This window comes from Prionailurus viverrinus, chromosome B1, assembly GCF_022837055.1.
Source record: "Prionailurus viverrinus isolate Anna chromosome B1, UM_Priviv_1.0, whole genome shotgun sequence".
In the NCBI taxonomy this organism is placed as follows: domain Eukaryota; kingdom Metazoa; phylum Chordata; class Mammalia; order Carnivora; family Felidae; genus Prionailurus; species Prionailurus viverrinus.
In genome coordinates, this window is record NC_062564.1 from 175,187,719 (window position 1) to 175,205,646 (window position 17,928).

The 17,928-nt window shown below is 39.7% G+C and overlaps 1 protein-coding gene across 1 annotated transcript in view; it reads right to left on the reverse strand.

Moving 5' to 3' along the window:
* NWD2 (NACHT and WD repeat domain containing 2) overlaps window positions 1–17,928 on the reverse strand; it is a 182,036-nt gene that overhangs the window by 71,544 nt on the left and 92,564 nt on the right. The window lies entirely within an intron of this gene.

Genomic DNA, 17,928 nt, shown 5'->3' on the forward strand with positions numbered 1-17,928 from the left:
GGGAGATTAAGACCCATTGATAAAGACGGACTTGGTTCCTTAGACTAAAAACACACCTTAATTCAGGGGAAACACAAGCTGAGCAAAGACTGAGGAACAAGACTGTGGGATGGTTAGATCAGACCAACTGAGTTTGTGCCCTGCGTTGTTCCTTCACCAGCAGGTGTGCTAGTGGATCAGGAACCCTCTACTCCCCCTGGGGTTACCTCATCTGTACAATGGTTGTAACAAGAGCAATTTCCTCATAAATTATTGGGAAGAGTAAATGAACTAACCCACAAATTTACTCATAGTACAGGCCGGAAAAAGTGTCCCACTAATGTTTTACATGTTTATGTGATTCATAAATCTGTAAATATAATCTGGACATTTTTAAAAAATGAAGAATATGAGTCAAACAAGTGTGTGCTTAGTTTTAAATAATAGTGTTGAGGTAGAGATAATTAAGTAGTAAGTAAAAGAAGATACAAATAGTTATTAAATGTACAATTATGATTCATATAAAACTTATAATTTCACCGAACAATGATTTGAAAGGACTTCCTTGCACCAGCTTTTCAATAAGCTAGAGTATAATACCAATTTTCTTATTAAAAACACAGTATTTGGGGATTTTTTGGTTCCCTAAAATTTAGTGCATTTTTTTCTTCACACTTTATGAATGTTATTACCGTGAACACAGTTCTGCTTCATTCTAGAAGGACACTGTTAAAATACAGAAAGTTTTCCATTGTAAGAATTCATTTCTGTGCATTAGAAAGACTTCTAAGAAAGGAACAATTATCCTGCACTACAGGGTGAAAGGAGATAGAATAGGAATACATATTTAAACGTTTTCTCCAGGGGAACAACAAAGTGGAACATCTATTCAGTTGATTGGTTTGTAATGTCAAAGAACGAGAATTAGGCGACATACCTGGTGCCCTCAAGTAAACAAGAGCCAGTGTGTGTCAGCCACAATTATTGCTTGTACACGATAAAGTGAGGAAAGGGAAGCCTCTTGCCTCACTTCCTGAGAAACGTCAACATATTTAACTAGAATAAAAGCAGAAATCATGATCACATCATTGATAAAAATTAACAAGGAAAGCCTTCCGTCCTAAACTTTATTAAAAAACCATTTTGGCCGTGTATTAAGAGGAAACTCAAAAACACAGTGATTGTGATTAATAAGAAAGTAAAGGAACATAGGTGGTTCCATGTGGGTAGCAAGACCCCCAGCTCACACTGTAGAGGTCCTACAGACAAACTAAAAACCAAGCCCTCTAATTGGTAGGTGTGTTCGCATCTGTAGGTGACTGTAGGTAACACAGTTACAAATCTAGTAAAAACTAAGGCTGGGCTGAACATTTTATAATTAAGCTCTAGTCTCATTATGATTCTGGTCTTGAAGAAATGAGGTAGAGAGATGGATGTAATGACTGCGATAGATTCTTTTTTATACTTCTTTGCTCCATTTTGGAAAAAGTTGAGTCCAGCATTTCATGAGACTGGTGTAGGCAATTAAAATACAACTGCTTCCCAGTTGGTTAATCGGGGTCACCTCTATATTTATAACTGGTTCAAGCTGGAGATCAATTAATATCCATTTTCAATTCAATTCAAAGACTCATCCAAATGCTTACTCAGCTGCCTCTTACAAAGCCAGGTAAAAATCCCCAAGTCCACACCCATGTTTGGACAAGAAAATAAATTATAGTTAAAAAAAAGTACCATGGTTCATCCACAGCCTGAAAAGATACCTTTAAAATTATGTATAATAATGAGAGTGGTATATGAGTATTTGATTCTAGTTCAGAAACACTAATCTTAATGACAGGGTTGGAAAACTTGGAGCATTCGTTTATGCCTTTTTTTTTTTTTTTAATAGTAGACAATTCAGTGTAAATGCTGAACTAAGTAAAAATAAGCGGAGATTCTCTCCAAGTTAAAAAGTTAAAGCCATCACCTCTTCCATAATCAGAGACGTTATATGTAAATAAATGAAAATGTTAAAATATTTAAATTGCCTCAAACCATTCAGTTCAGTTCTGCAGGATGGCTGGGAAGATGGTTTGTCAACTTGTCATAGCGAAGCAGGGAGGGGAGGAGAGCAATGATGATCCTATGACTAGATCTGTATTTTTTCTAGCATCTCAGGTGCTAAAGAATGAAGACAAAACAGGAAAAAGGGAAGGACGTGCTGGTATTTCAGGCGCTGCTATAGACAGCTGAGAATAAAGGGGCCATAAGACAGAGAAGGCCCACAAGGCTGTCCCATGTTTGTACAGATTTCCAAGCTAGGAGAGCACCTACTTTGACCTCCAACCGCAGAGTTTTCTTCGCATTTGACCCATAACAGATGTTTAAAAAATTGCTCCTTTCTTGATGCTTTAAAGAAGTAAAAACCAGTATGAGAAGTGTTCATAGAACTCTGATGGTCCACACTGATTTTGTGATTCCATTTGCTCCTTATTCACTCTTGGTTACTGGTTTTAACGCCCCCTGCCCCCAACATGGCCCAAGATAGGGAAGAATCAGGAAGAAAACAGATTGGAATAAATATTATACACTCTTGATGGTCTTAGGTTTTATATTCAGCAGATAATTAGCTTTTGTAAAGCTGGATTATAGGTTATTCTATAACGTGTGTCATTTCAGTGTCTGTGACAGTGGAATGGATGGAAGAGGCAATACCCTGGGTATTAGCATAAGCACCTTTGACTGTTCATCCTTCTTCAGCAACTCCTCCCCCCATTCTATTTCTTAAATGTCTCTAGTCTATACCCACCCCTCTATTTCACCTCTCACCACACCAGATAATCCTCCACCTCGATCACGTCAGCTGCATGACATTAGCTGGGCTCCAGTGTCTCTAGCTTTTTCCCAACACTACCTTCAGAGCTACATATCTGCAGACAATGTCCCCCCTCACTGCTAACAAGTGTAAGCTGCAACTTATTTATAAGATCTGGCCTCAAATGACATTTCTTGCCTCGTGTTCCCCACGGCTCTGTCACGCTGCCTGTATTCTAACTGCATTCAGGAACTGTTGCTCTCTGGACAATCAAGGCACCCTCCCATTCGCTGTGCTAGATCTAGAGATGGAAAGTCCTTCTAGCTTCTTTGCAAACATCCCTTCCTCTGTAGACCTCTTCCGACCCAGAGAGTCAGAACAAGCCCCATTTTCCCTTTGGCTCTCATAACACTTGTCTAACACCATATTGACGTGTTTGTCAAACTGGATCATATGTAACTGCATACACATCTCTGTTTAGGCGAATGCTTAGGACAGAGATAGTATATTCCTTATTTTTCTATCTCTGAGCACAGAATATTTAGCTATTAATATGTCATTCAGAGAACAAAGCACAGAGTCTTATACATGATAGACACTCCAGGAATTGCTTTTATTGAGCAACACTGTGCATTTCTAGAACCACATGGGGACTTTAGGCTGGTTTGGTATAGCCGACCTGGACCTTGTACTGTGAGTAGATAGACACTGGGTAAGTGTAAGGGGAAAAGAAATCTAAGAAATCATTGTGTTGTTCTGACAATGTGCATGTATGGCATTTCCAAGCACAGACTTTGGCAGCTTCCAGGTCCTCTGTCCAGGGAAATTCGGTTAACAAGTCAAAGTTTATTACAGAATTTCATGGTTAGCTTAAGCAATTTTAATAAAGCCTTGGGCAAAACAGCTACATTCCCCACTGGACATTCTATTGCACACTGGAAAGTATATTGCACACTAGATCAGTGATTACTGTACCTGACCCGCTCAACGGTGTGTGAAACAATTCCACACAATGGAAACAGAGTACTATGGTACAATTTCTGGGCTTTTATAGCGTGAGAAGAGACCGAGAGGAAGGGATGTCATTTCTAGAGCTCACTATATTCTCCAAGTAAGCCACCTAGGGGCTTGTAGGGAGAGTATGGCCTTTGGAGTTGCAGACCTGGCTGGAATCCTGGACCCATCTCTTACTAGCTGGAAGACTTCAGGCAAATTAAAGAAACTGCCTGTGTCTCAGCATCCTCACGGACAGAACTGGAAAAATAACGGTTGCAATGGGTTAGTGTAAGAACTAGTAGATGAAACGTGCTCAGAATAGAACCTGGCATATTTTAGGCATGCAGGAAATATTGGATTCCTTCATTTCTTTGGGTCTCAATTTTTACCTGTGTGTAAAACGTGGGTTTTTTTTTTTTTTAACCACTTAGTTACTTGATGATCTCAAGGCTCTTTCCAGTTCTAAAGTCACATTACCCTCTTATCTTTAGAGGTGTGAACAGTAGTGAGAACCTTTGAAAGTGGTTTCAAAGCTGATGAATTCTTTAAACAAATTTTTTTAAGCTTATTTATTTTGAGGGAGAGAGCAAATGGGGTAAGGGCAGAGAGAGAGAGGGGAGAGAGCAAATCCCAAGCAGGCTCTGCAAGGTCAGCGCAGAGCCTGATGTGGGGCTTGAACTCACAAACCATGAAATCATGACCTGCGCCTAAATCAAGAGTTGGACACTTAACCAACTGAGCCCCCCAGGCACCCGAAAGCTGACACATTCTGATGAATGTGCTGCTGTCTTTGGATTTCCTTAGGTTTAATTTTCTCTTCTTCGAGCTTCTTTGAGATGGACAATTAAATCATTAATTGCCAAACTCTCTTCTAATAAACCCATTTCTGTGCATTTCCTCCTTTGTTCCTGCAAGCACTGCTTTAGCTGAACCCCACACGTTTAGTTATGTTGTGTTTTCATTTTAATTGGTTAAGAATATTATAAAATTTCCCTTATGATATTTCATCTTTTATCCCTGGTTCACTTAGAACTATGCTGCTTAACTTCTGTGTATTTAGAGATTTCGCAGTTCTCTTTCAGTGATTTTTTTTCTTAGTTTTTAATTCCACTGAGGTGAGTGCACACATTTAGTGGAATTTCAGTCCTTTGAAATTTTTTGACTTGTGTTATTACCCATCATATGGATGAATCACACTTTCCACTTCAGCAAACTGAAGTGTCACTGAAAAAAGGTACACTCTGTCATTATTGGTTATAACAGCTAGGATATAAATGTTAATTAGGTCACTGCTGGTCACGTTATTCAAATGTATATACTTACTGATTTTTGTTTTCTACTTATTAATTCCGATACTAGAAGAAGTTTATGGGCTCAGGTTGTGATCTCATGGCCCGTTGAGTTCAAGCCCTGCATCGGGCTCTGTGCTGACAGCTCAGAGCCTGGAGCCTGCTTTGGATTCTGTGTCTCCCTCTCTCTCTGACCCTCCCCTGTTCATGCTGTGTCTCTGTCTCAAAAATAAGGAAACATTAAAAAAAAATTTTTTTTTAAAAAGAAGTTTATAAAAATTTCCAACTATTTCTCTTTTAGTTCTGTCAAGTCCTGTGTACCTCACTTTATTGCAGATAACTGTTTTTTACAAATTGAAGATTCATGGCAGCAAACCTACTGGTGCCCTTTAGCCAATGGCATTTGCTCATTTTTTGTGTCTCTCAGTCACATTTTTGTGATTCTTGAAATATTTCAAACTTTTTCATTATTATATTTGTTACGGTGATCTGTGATGTTTGATGTTACTATTGTAATTGTTTTGGGGTGCCACAAAACCTACCCAAAGAAGACTGAACCTAATTGATACATGCTGTGTGTTCCAGACTGTTCCACTAACAGGCCTTTCCCTGTCTCTCCCTATTCCCTGAGACAGAAAAAATATTGAAATTAGGCTGATTAATAACTTTACAATGGCTTCTAGGTGTTCAAGTTAAAGAGTCACATGTCTCTCACTTTAAATCAAAAGCTAGAAATGATTCAGCTTGGTGAGGAAGGTTCTCTCAGCTTAGTGAGGAAGGCGTGTCAAAAGTCGAGACAGGCTAAAAGCTAGGGCCCTTGCACCAGTTAGCCAAATCGTGAATGCGAAGGAAAAGTTCTTGAAGGAAATTAAAGGCGCTACTTGAATGAACACACGAATGATAAGACAGCCTTACTGCTGACAGAGAACGTTTGAGGGGTCTGGATAGAAGATCAAACCAGCTACAACATTCCCTTAACCCAAAGCCTAGCCCAGAGAAAGCCCCTAATTCTCTTCAATTCTGTGAGGGCTGAGAGAGGAGAGGAAGCTGCAGTAGAAAAGTCTGAAGCTAACAGAGTCTGGCTCAAGAGGTTTAGGGAAGGAAGCTGTCTCTAGAACATGAGAGCACAAGGGGAAGAAGCAAGTGCTAATGTAGAAGCTGCATCACGTTATCCGGAAGATTTAGGTAAGATAACTAACAAAGGTGGCTACACAAAACGGATCTTCGATGCAGACAAAACAGTCTTCTATTGGAAAAAGAGGCCATCTGGGACTTTCATAGCTAAAGAGGACAAGTCAATGGCTGGCTTCAAAGGGCAGGCTGGCTCTCTTGTTAGGAGCCAAGGCAGCTGGTGACTTCACATTGAAGCCATTGCTCATTTACCATTTCAAAAATCCTTGGGCCCTTAAGAATGATGCTAAATCTACTCTGCTTTTGCTCTGTAAAGGGAACAACAAAGCCTGGATGACAGCACATCTGTTTACATGAATGTTTACTGAATGTTTTACTGAACGTTTTAGGCTGTTAGGACCTACTGCTCAAAAAGATTCCTTTGAAGATATGACTGCATGTTGACCATGTACCTGGTCACCCAACAGCTCTGATGGAGATGGACAACGAGATTAATGTCCTCTTTATGCCTGATAACACAACCATTCTGCAGCCCCTGGATCAAGGGGTCTTTTCAACTTGCAGTCTTATTAAAGAAATACATTTTGTAAAGCCATAGTGCCATAGATAGTGATTCTTCTGATGAATCTGGGCAAAGTAAACTGAAAGCTTTTTGGAAAGGATTCATGGTCTGAGGTGCCATTAAGAACATTTATGATTCATGGGGAAATTAAGCATAAGTATATAAATAACACTAACAGGAGTTTGGAAGAAATTGATTCCACCCCTCATGGAAAACTTTGAGGGGTTCAAGACTTCGGTGGAGGAAGTCACTGCAGGTGTGGTGGAAATAACTAGAGAACCAGAATTGGAAGTGCAGCCTGAAGACGTGACTGGATTGCTGCAATCTCATGATCAAACTTTAACAGATGATGAGTTCCTTCTTACGGATGAGCAAATGGAGTGAAATGGAATCTACTTCTGAAGATGCTGTGAAGGTTACTAAAATGACAACAAAGGGTTTAGCATATGACATAAACTAAGTTGATGAAACACTGGCAGGGTTTGAGAGGAGGGACTCCAATTTTGAAAAAAGTTCTACTGGGGTTAGAATGCTACCAAACAGCACCTGATGCTACACAGAAGGGTCACTTGATACGGCAAACTTCATTGTCTTCTTTTAAGAAATTGCCACAGCCACCCTAACCTTCAGCAACCACCTTCCTGACGGGTCAGCAGCCATCCACATCGAGGCAGGACCCTCTATCAGCAGAAAGATTATGACAGTGAAAGTTCAGATGATGGTTAGCATTTTTTAGCCAAATAAAGTATTTTTAAATTGACAATTTACATTTATACAATTATACGCTGTTTTATTAAGACCTAATGCTATTATGAATAGACTACAATACAGTGTAAACATAACTTTTAGATGCAGTGGAAACCAGAAAATTCATTTGATTCACCTTATTTTGATATTCACTTTATTGTGGTGGCCTGGAACTGAACCTGCAATATCTCGAGGTGTGCCTGTATTTTGAAGCCGTATTATTAGGTGCTTAAAGGAATATTACATCTTCCCACTGAATTGAACTTTTTATCTTATGAAATGTCCCTATGTCTTCTTAGCTTAAACCCTTAGCGTAAAGCCTGACAAAACTTTGTTTTTGTTAGTGGACAGCACATAGTTGTATCTGTATCTTAGTTGGAGTGTTTAGTTTATTTTAAATTTAATGAAATAGTTGGGGTTAAGGCTTCCACCTTTCTATTTATTGCATCCATGCTTTATTCTTTTCTAGCCCTCTTTTAGAGGAGTTATTCTATTTAATCTCTTACATGAAATTTTTATATCATTCATTATAATGAATGAATATTATACCTATGTTTAGCAGAACCTATATAGGTATAATATTCATCCTTCACTAAATACAGATAAGCTCTAAGTTTTACGTTATCACTTCCCAAGTAATGCAAGACTACCTTTAAAAGAGGTAACCACTACCTTTAACCACATTTGTCCCTTTTGCCCTTTGAGCTATAATGGGCTTATATCTGCCTTTCATGTTACCATCCCTACACAGCATTAGTTGCTTAATACAGTCAATACTCTTTGACATTATCCTTTTCAGTGCTCTTAATTCCTTTTTATGGATTTGAACTTCTCCTTGTAGTCATTTTCTCTAAGGCAGAAAACCATCTTTTAGTTTTCCTTTGAATGTAGATGACAAGGTCTTTCTGTTTTTGTCTGAAAACCTCTTAATTTATTGTGTTTGCAGGATACTTTCACTAGGTATAGCCATTTAGCTTGGCTGTTTTGTTTTTTTTTTCCTTTAGCTCTTTAAAGATGTTATTTCATTGTCTTTTAACTTCAAGAATTTCTCTATTAAAAAGTCAACTGATAGGCTCTCTGTTGTTTTTCTGAAGGTAATAATTTTTTTCTCTCTGATGGATTTTAAGGTGTTTTTTTTTTCCTCTTTATTTTTGCTTTTCAGCAGTTTACTAAAATGTGATCAGGTGCAATTTCCTTGGAGTTTACTGAGCTTCTTGAATCTGTGTGGGTTGATGTCTTCAAATAGTTTTGGAAAATTCTCACTTGTTACTTCACATCTTTTTTCTCGGTGTCTTTTTCTGAGACACCAGTTATACTTCTGTGAGACGATTTGTACCTCACATGTCTCGTCTATTTTATTCTGTTTCTTTTACTCTATTAAAGAAAATCTATGCTTCAATTTACATATATTTTAACTGACTTCTCTTTGAGTTCACTAATTTTGCCTTCTACTGTGTTGAGTCTACTATTAAGCCCATCAAGTAAGTTTCAACTTTGACACTGTATATATTTTAATTATAAAATATTCATTTGATTCTTTCATATTTTTTATAGATTCCATGTCTTTGTTGAAATTATCCATCTTCTCATTCATTTAACCTTACTTTTCATCTATTTTCATTAGCATTTAAAAATAGTTATCCAACAGCTTTTGCCTGTCAACTCTATCTAGTCATCTGGGGGTCTGACTTCTATTATCTACTTTTTCTTGCTTATTAATCATATTTTCTCGATTCTTTGCATGCTTGTAATTTTCATTGTATTCTGCGCATTACATTTATTATTTTCTTACTGAAGCATAATTAACATACAATATTTAGGATTTTTAGGTGTACAACATACAGATTCAACAATTCTATACTTGGTGCTCCCACAATAAGTGTATTCACTATTTGTCACCAAATGCTCTTAAAATTTTGTCAACTGTATTCCCTGTGCTGTACTTTTCATCTCTGTGACTTATTTATTTTATAACTGGAATTTTATACCTCTTAATCCCCTTTATTTCACCCACTCCCTCACCTACCTTCCCTCTGGAAACTACCAGTTCTCTGTATTTAAGAGTCTGTTTGTTTGTTTTTGGTTTTTGGGTTTTATGTTTTGTTTTGCTGATTTGCTTGTTGAAATTTATTTAAAATTTTTTTAACGTTTATTTATTTTTGAGAGAGACAGAGACAGAATGTGAGTGGGTTACAGGCAGAGAGAGGGAGACACAGAATCTGAAGCAGGCTCCAGGCTCCGAGCTGTCAGCACAGAGCCCAACACGGGGCTCGAACTCACAAGCTGTGAGATCATGACCTGAGCTGAAGTCAGATGCTCAACCAATTGAGCTACCCAGATGCCCCGTTCAAATTTATTTTAGATTCCACATATAAGTGAAATCATATAGAGAAGATATTTTCAAATGACACCTATGACAAATAGTATCCAAAATCTATAAAGAACTTATAAAATGGAACACACAAAAACAAGTATCCAGTTAAAAAATGGGCCGAAGACATGAGCAGACATTTTTCCAAAGAAGATATCCAGATGGCTAACCGACATGTGAAAAGAGGCTCAGCATCTCTCATCACCAGGGAAATACAAATCAAAACCATGATGAGATATCACCTCGCACCTGTCAGAATGGCTAAAGAAAGGGGAACCCTCTCACACTGTTGGTGGAAATGCAAACTGGTGTAGCCACTTTGGAAAACAGTATGGAGGTTCCTCAAAAAGTTAAAAATAGAACTACCCTAGGATCCAGAAATTGCACTGCTAGGTATTTACCCAGGGATACAAAAATACCTATTCAAAGGAAACATGCACCCTGATGTTTATGACAGCATTATCAACAATAGCCAAATTATGGAAAGGTCCCAAATGTCCACTGACTGATGAATGGATAAAGAAGATGTGGAATGGATACACACACACACACACACACACACACACACACATGAAATATCAGCCATCAAAAACAATGAAATCTTGCCATTTGCAATGATGTGGATGGAGCTAGAGAGTATTATGCTAAGTGAAATAAGTCCAAGAATGACAACGTGATTTCACTCATAAGTGGAATTTCGGAAATGTAACAGATGAACAAGGGGGGACAAAAGAGGCAAACCATAAAACAGACTCAACTAAAAAGAACACACTGAGGGTTGCTGGGTTGGGGGAGATGTTGGTGAGGGGATGGGTTAAGTGGGTGGTGGGTATTAAGGAGGGCACACGTTGTGATGAGCACTGGGTATTGTATGTAAGTGATGAATCATTAAATTCTACACCTGAAACTAATATTACACTGTATGTTAACTGGAATTTAAGTAAAAATCTGGAATTACAAAAAAAGGAAAATCATATAGTATTTGTTCTCCCTGACTTATTTCACTTGGCATAATGCCCTCTAGGTACATCTATGTTGTTGCAAATGGCAAGATATTATTTTTTATGGTTCATATTCCATTGTGATATCTATATATCTATATATATATTTCACAGAGTCTTTATCCATTCATTAATGGACACTTGTGATGACTGTATATCTTGGCTGCTGTAAATAATGCTGCAATAAAATACAGGGATACATGTAACTTTTTGAATTTGTTTTTGTTTTCTTTGGCTAACTACCCAGTGGGATTACTGGATTATATGGTTCTTCTGCTGCTACACATCTTCTGCCCATTTTTAATGTTTATTTATTTTTGACAGAGTACAAGCAGGAGAGGGGCAGAGAGAGGGGGACACAGGATATGTAGTGGGTTCTGTGCTTACAGCAGTAAGCCTGATGTGGGGCTCAAACTCATGAACCACAAGGTCATGACCTGAGCTGAAGTCGGCCGCTCAACCAACTAGGCCACCCAGGTGCCCCTCTTCTGCCCAATTTTAAATCCTATTGCTTTTTGGTGTTGTGTAAGATCTTCATATATTTTGGATATTAATGCTTTATCAGATATATCATGTGCATAAATCTTCTCCCAGTGGGTTGTCTACTTTGTTGATGGTTTCCTTTGCTGTGCAAAACCTTATTTCGGTATAGTCCCAATAGTTTATTTTTGCTTTTGTTTCCCTTGCCTGGGGCACATATCTAGAAAAATGTTGCTAAGCTGATATCCAAGAAATTACTGCCTATGTTTGTTGTTGTTGTTGTTTTTTAATAGGAGTTTTAGGGTTCCAGGTCTCACATTTAGTTCTTTAATCCGTTTTGATTTTTTGCATATGGTGTAAAGAAAGTGGTCCAGTTTTCTGGGCACCGTTTTTTGAAAAGACTATCTTTTCCTCATCGTATATTCTTGGCTCCTATGCCATAGGTTAATTGACCATATAAGTGTGGGTTTTTGGGCTCCCTACTCTGTTCCATTTATTTATGTGTCTATTTTTGTCTGGGTATTGTATTTAGAAGAGCTGTTATTTATGGGTTCCTTTTCCTCTCTGTTAGGCAGGAGAAGAGGCTGATCATGTCAGTTGCAGTACTTGAACTGGGTGCAACTAGGTTGTAGGTTTAGTTGGATTCAGTTGACTTTGAATTCAAATGTGTCAATGGCAGGACTTGAATATTCATGTTAGGTTTCAGTGGACTTTGTTTTTCTAAACAGTAAGAGATTGTGGAAGAAGACCACTCTGCTTTTTCATCCCAGCTTTCCATTATTCCATGTTGCCCACTGAGCAGCACATGTCTCATGGAGAAAACTGTGTTTACTTTTGGCCCTCCTCCAAATGTAATGCCAGCTCACCAAGAAAGGACTTTTCTCTCTGGACATGGAACTTGTCTAATCATTGATATCTTCAAAGCTCTACTATCTCTGTAAAAACAGCGTATTTATAATTTTTTAAGTGGTTGAAATTCCACTCGGAAACATAAGTCCTTTGGACTACAGTTTCCAATGAACACTTTTTCTTACCAATTAAGTTATACAGAGGTTGACTGCTCTCCTGTTCTCTCTTTGGTCCATAATTCTTCTTACTGTGAAACCGTGCTTAAACTATATATATTAGCAAAAATGAACTAAAGGAATCTCTTGGATTCTATAAACAAGATAACTAGCTTCCTTTTCAATAATTTTCAGTGTTTGCTCATTCTATCATTACTTGGGTGATAACCAGGTAATTTATTGGAACTCAACTGGAACCTATTTTAGAGCTACAGTAACTAGTTGGTTTCAACTGGACAAGCTTAATTTTATACAAATGTCTTAAAAATTTTTTTCTAGAGGGAGTATGCAATTCAGGGTGAGGAGCAGAGGGGTGGGGGAGAGAGAGAGAGAACAGATCTCAAGCAGGCTCCACGCTCAGTGCGGAGCCCCACACGGGGCTCAATCCCATGACCCTGGGATCATGACCTGAGCCGAAACCAAAATCAGACATTCAACCAACTGAGCCACCCAGGTGCCCCTGTAAGACTTCATGTTGAAAATCTAAGGCTTCAGCTTAAGTTTTATTTAATTTTTTTAGGGAAGGACTTAAAAAAAAAATCTAGATTGATTAAATGTTTTCCAGCTCTGATCAATGACTATTTTTCTATTTTTCATATGTTTTGACTAGTAAACCTGTACCTATAAATGTGAGAACTAAATCATACACAACCCCTGCGTATTTTTTTTAAAGTACAAACTGAGACTAAGCACTTGTATTCTTTTTTCATGTTTCTATTTAATTTAGTATACCTAAAACGGTAAATCAACCATATAATGGAATGTGGATAAAATGAAATATTTTGCAAAGCTAAACTGTTGTGAGAACACATCTTTCAAATTCAGTGATTTCAGAGCTCTCACTGTACAGTTTTCCTTCACTGAAAATTATTAAAAAACCAAAACAATCCCAAATCTGAAGCATCATGGCAGCTGGAGGAGAGTGGGGGCAGGTGACAAGGAACGGATCCGTGTGCTGTAGGCTCCATTCGTGTCCCTCTGTGATGTGCAAATATGGAAAGGCTTCATTTTTACCAGTAACAACTATGGACCTTGCTCTGTCTCATCTTTATTCTTCTGCCTAGTGGAAAAACTTTAAATTGCTCAATAGTGATCGATTTCTTGGTCCAACCCTTTCTTTCTGTTTTCATATTTCTGTTTTGAAATTTAGCCCAGTTGAAAATGTCTATTTCCGAGCTTCCTTCTTCCCACTTTGTGCATAGTCTCAAGTGCAGCTGCCAGGAGCCGTCTGTGGTCGGCAAGAGTGCTCTCTGCAAGTACCACTGGTGCCAGTGACGGTAGTGTGTGTGTGTGTGTGTGTGTGTGTGTGTGTGTGTGTAGGGGTGGGTGGGGTGGGGTGGAAGATGGGTGTGCATCCACTTACGTTCAGGTCAGAATGATGGCAGTAGTTCCGTTCTTTTGGAATGCTTCTCTATCCAATGCTGACAGATTATGTCTGTTTACGTCTGGTACCCCAGTGAGGATGCTATATGGACTATGGCTCCCTGAGACTTCTGGAACTTGACAAAGCACGCCGCATTCTCTTTGTCCCAACTCTTAAGATATGGGGAATGGCCCTCTGAATGTGAAGTCATGGAATCACCTCTTACCTGTCTCAGTCCGTGGTAACTGGAGCTGCCTGTATTGGCTGCACAGGCCTGGCTCGAATCCCCTAGGGTAGCCTGCCAATGCCTCTCCCTCAGTAAATCTCCACATCACCCACTCTGGACTGAGGGAATGTAGCGAGACGCTGTCTGCATCTCCCACAGCTCTGACACCCTTGGCGGAAGCTCTTCTAATCCTGTAAGGAAGCTTCTCAAACTCCCAGTTCCTCAAGCCAACAGTTGCTTTAATGAACTTTGGCCAAGACATAGGCCTTCACCTAAGGTCCAGGGTCAATGCTGAAATGTCACAAGCAATTCTTTTGGGGTACTCCAAATTTGGAAGGATGACAAGAAAATGCTTCCTCTCCATAAACATGCATCACGAAGAGGGCCACGGATATGAGAACTCTGCTCAAGGGCATCCCCCCTCCCCCTTCATAAGAGGTTTTTCTGGACTAAGTGGGTGGGACAGGTTTGTGGGGAAGATTCTGCTAAGCTTCCCACACTTGGTGGGGGCTGAGGCAACTCTCTGAAGATGAGGACCTGGACTCCGGTGTAAGCTGTCTTCCTGTAAACAGTGCGGTCCTGGTCAACACCCCTCCTTGGGAGCAGGTCAAGGTCTAAGTAAATTCCAGCAAATTCCTATCCAGCAAATGAATATATACTCTACATTTTACAACGTTTGTTAAGAATGAACTCAAAACCCCTATAACATTTGACTCTATTATCTGCTCCTATTATCTGATGGTGTGAATCGAGTCTTAGTGCTTTTCTACATTTAGACTATCATCACCATTTTCAAAGGGAAAAATGTCCAGTATTGCATAAATGTCCATTATGGGTAAAAGCGTTTTAGTCTCACTTGAAAATAAATCCCACTTTAATAATAACTAATGGTTGTGCATCCCTTTATCAAGAACTATCACATTTGGTTCCTACAGCAAACCTTTGATATTTGTTCTACGTTTGCTGTAGTTCATGGTTATTTCCCCATTTTATGGATGTGGTAATTAAAGCAGGGTGAGGTTAGTTAACGGCTCTGTCAGAACCAGGGCTCTAACTCAGGTTGCGAAATACAAAGTGTGGCTTTTTCCCACTGCGTGTGCTTTCCTACAAGAAAATGATGTATTCTCAGTATGACAGGTCTCCTGAGTGGATCCTCTGAGAAACTGGACACGTGTGTAGGCACCTGATGCCATCCCATCCTGTGATCAAACATGTGCACAGACAGGTGTGGAGGATTAGCCTTCTTGACTGTACGACCTCAGGCCATATCCCAAAGGACCGCTTTTGGGAAAGGATGCTGGAAAGAGCCAAGCACATAGAACGTTTAGGTCCAAGTTCCCTTTGGGTCTCAGTTCCCCGGGTACTTAAAACGAGCTTTGTTTGGTTGCAGAATTTATCTGCATCTAACATAAGGCTAGTACTTGTGAAGCCTTTGAAAATACACAAACTTTGTCATTCAGCAATAGCGAATTTTCCTGCCAAAGACTTTAGCACTAGGGGGAATAATATGCCATGGGCTGCAAGCCACAGGGGTCATGATGACTTCTAGAAGTAACGCAAGGAAGCATTGGGCAAGGAAACTGGAGCTCATGTGGTAACACATGCACGCCTGCTGTTACCATAGTTACAACAAGAAAGGCCATAAGAGACGTACTATATTTCTTATAAGCAGGGAGAGAAGTCTTGCCTGGTTTAGGATCACTGGGGTGAGTAATCCTGGCTGTATCCACAGGGTTTCATCCTGGTTCCCCTGAGTTTCAACATGGAACAGGAGAAGGGATAAATCATTTGTTTACATTCAATGAAGCTGTTCCTATGTTCTCTCATTTAACCTTTATTCTCAGAACCTGCTGAAGCTGGCAGTCTTTATTCACTTCCCTACCAGCAAATTGTGAGAATTAATGGCCGTGGCTAATTTTAGTAGTTTGGGTATGATGCTCTACAGGGAGACAAAAAAGGGGGGGGGGTTGTGGAGAATGTCCCTCTCATTCCTGACTTTTCTGAGGCTGAATCAGGACAGCATAACAACCGTGATTCCCCAGGGCGGACCTCCCCAGTTGGGCTTTCCAAGCATCACGGAACCTGGTCTAACTTGTCTTCCACTGAGTCTCCTGTACAGCACCCCTACCCTCTCCTTTGATGACAACTTTCTTAATGATGCACTCATTGCACTCTGGGCCGGATGATTTCATCTTTAGACAGTTTTGAGAGGTAACAGTGAAACAACACTTACTGCGGATTCCGGATACGAGACACTACAAAGTGCTCTGGAATGTCATTTCATCCTCAGAGGGACCCCAGGAGACAGAGAACTATTATCAGCATCATCCCCATTTCACAGATAAAGAAACTGAGGCTGAGGGTAGTAAAGAAACTCCTCCACTGTCAGGCAGCTATGACATATCAGAGCCCAGGGATATGCGACCCCCCCAAACCAGTGAGTACTGTATCTTCCAACTTCTTCACCTGGAGCTGAAGCCGAAGCCTGTCTTCTTGTTCCTTCCAGCTGCCGGTCCTAATTTTGTCCACTGAAGACCTATGGAAAAGGTCTTAATTCCTCTTCCCCTACTAAATCTTCAGATATCTTACATGGCTTTCAGGACTGTCTTGTTCTGTTCAGACCACAGGACACTGTTGTTAGATGTCCACTCTTCAACCCCTTAAGTCATGTATTTTCGTTTGGCTTCCTGCATTAGCGCTCTAAGGGGGCTCCCCGCTCTGCCCTCTATGTTACACCTGGCAGCCATGGTGGGCCTTAAGAGAGGTTAGGTCACTTCAGTCTTCTCAAAATACTCTGTGGCTTCTCAGGTCATTGGAAGCAAAATCTCTGCAGCCAACTTCAAGATGAGCAAGCCCAAGATCATCCTGTCCTCCCCCCTCTTGCTCATACTGTTCCCTGAACATGCCAAGCATGGTCCCAAGTCCTTTCCCTGGAACACTCTGCTCTGGAAATATACCTGGTTCTTTCCCGTCCTTCCTCCTATCTCCCCTCACAGGCACTACCCACACCTTAGCAGTAAGGCCTGTCTCCAACCACTCTACCGAAAATAACAAATCTCTCCCCTCATGGGTCTTCCCTCTTCTCCTTCCTTTTTGTATTCTTCTCCATAGCACTTATTATTTTCCTTATTTTCTTCATTTTTGCCTACCCTCTCCCTTTGGGCCCACTTAAGAGTATTAAGCTCTCGAAAGGGCAAGGAGTTTTTTGGGGTTTTTTTGTCTGATTTATTTATTTATTTTGGCAATTTATTCTTTATTTTATTTGTATGTGCCCAATAATTATTAAAACTTTTGAAAGTGGTTAGTTTTATCAGTCTTCTGCGAACACCCGGTGTTCATCCCAACAAGTGTCTTCCTTAATGCCCCTTCCTATTTAGCCCATCCCTACACCCACAACCCCTCCAGAAACCCTTAGTTTGTGCTCTATAGTTAAGAGTCTCCTCTATTTTGTCCCCCTCTCTGTTTTTATATTGTTTTTGCTTAAGGGCAGGGAGTTTTACCTTCTTAGTTCAAAACTAAGGTTAAATCATAAGTGGCAGACAAAATAACCATTTCATATGGGTCAACCCACCATATCCCCAGCACTAAGAGCAAGGCCTGGCACAGAGGCATTAAGTAGTTGGCAAATAAGTAAATAATTTATATACTGATACTAAACATGCTGTAGAACCTTTATGCACTTTATTATCCTCAGGAAAAACTTCACTATCGCGTGGCTGGATATCTGATATCACCTCTGTCTTCCTAATCCTTTGTGGAACTGAATATAAATAGAAATGCAAATAAATATTAAAAACTCTTGCTGACACACTAACTCTAGGCTTTTAACTGTATGATATTTTCTTTGAAGCATTCACTAGTTTCAGATTCATCTATCAGCCTCAACATCTCTGTGTTGAGAGGGGTAACTTCCATATCAATT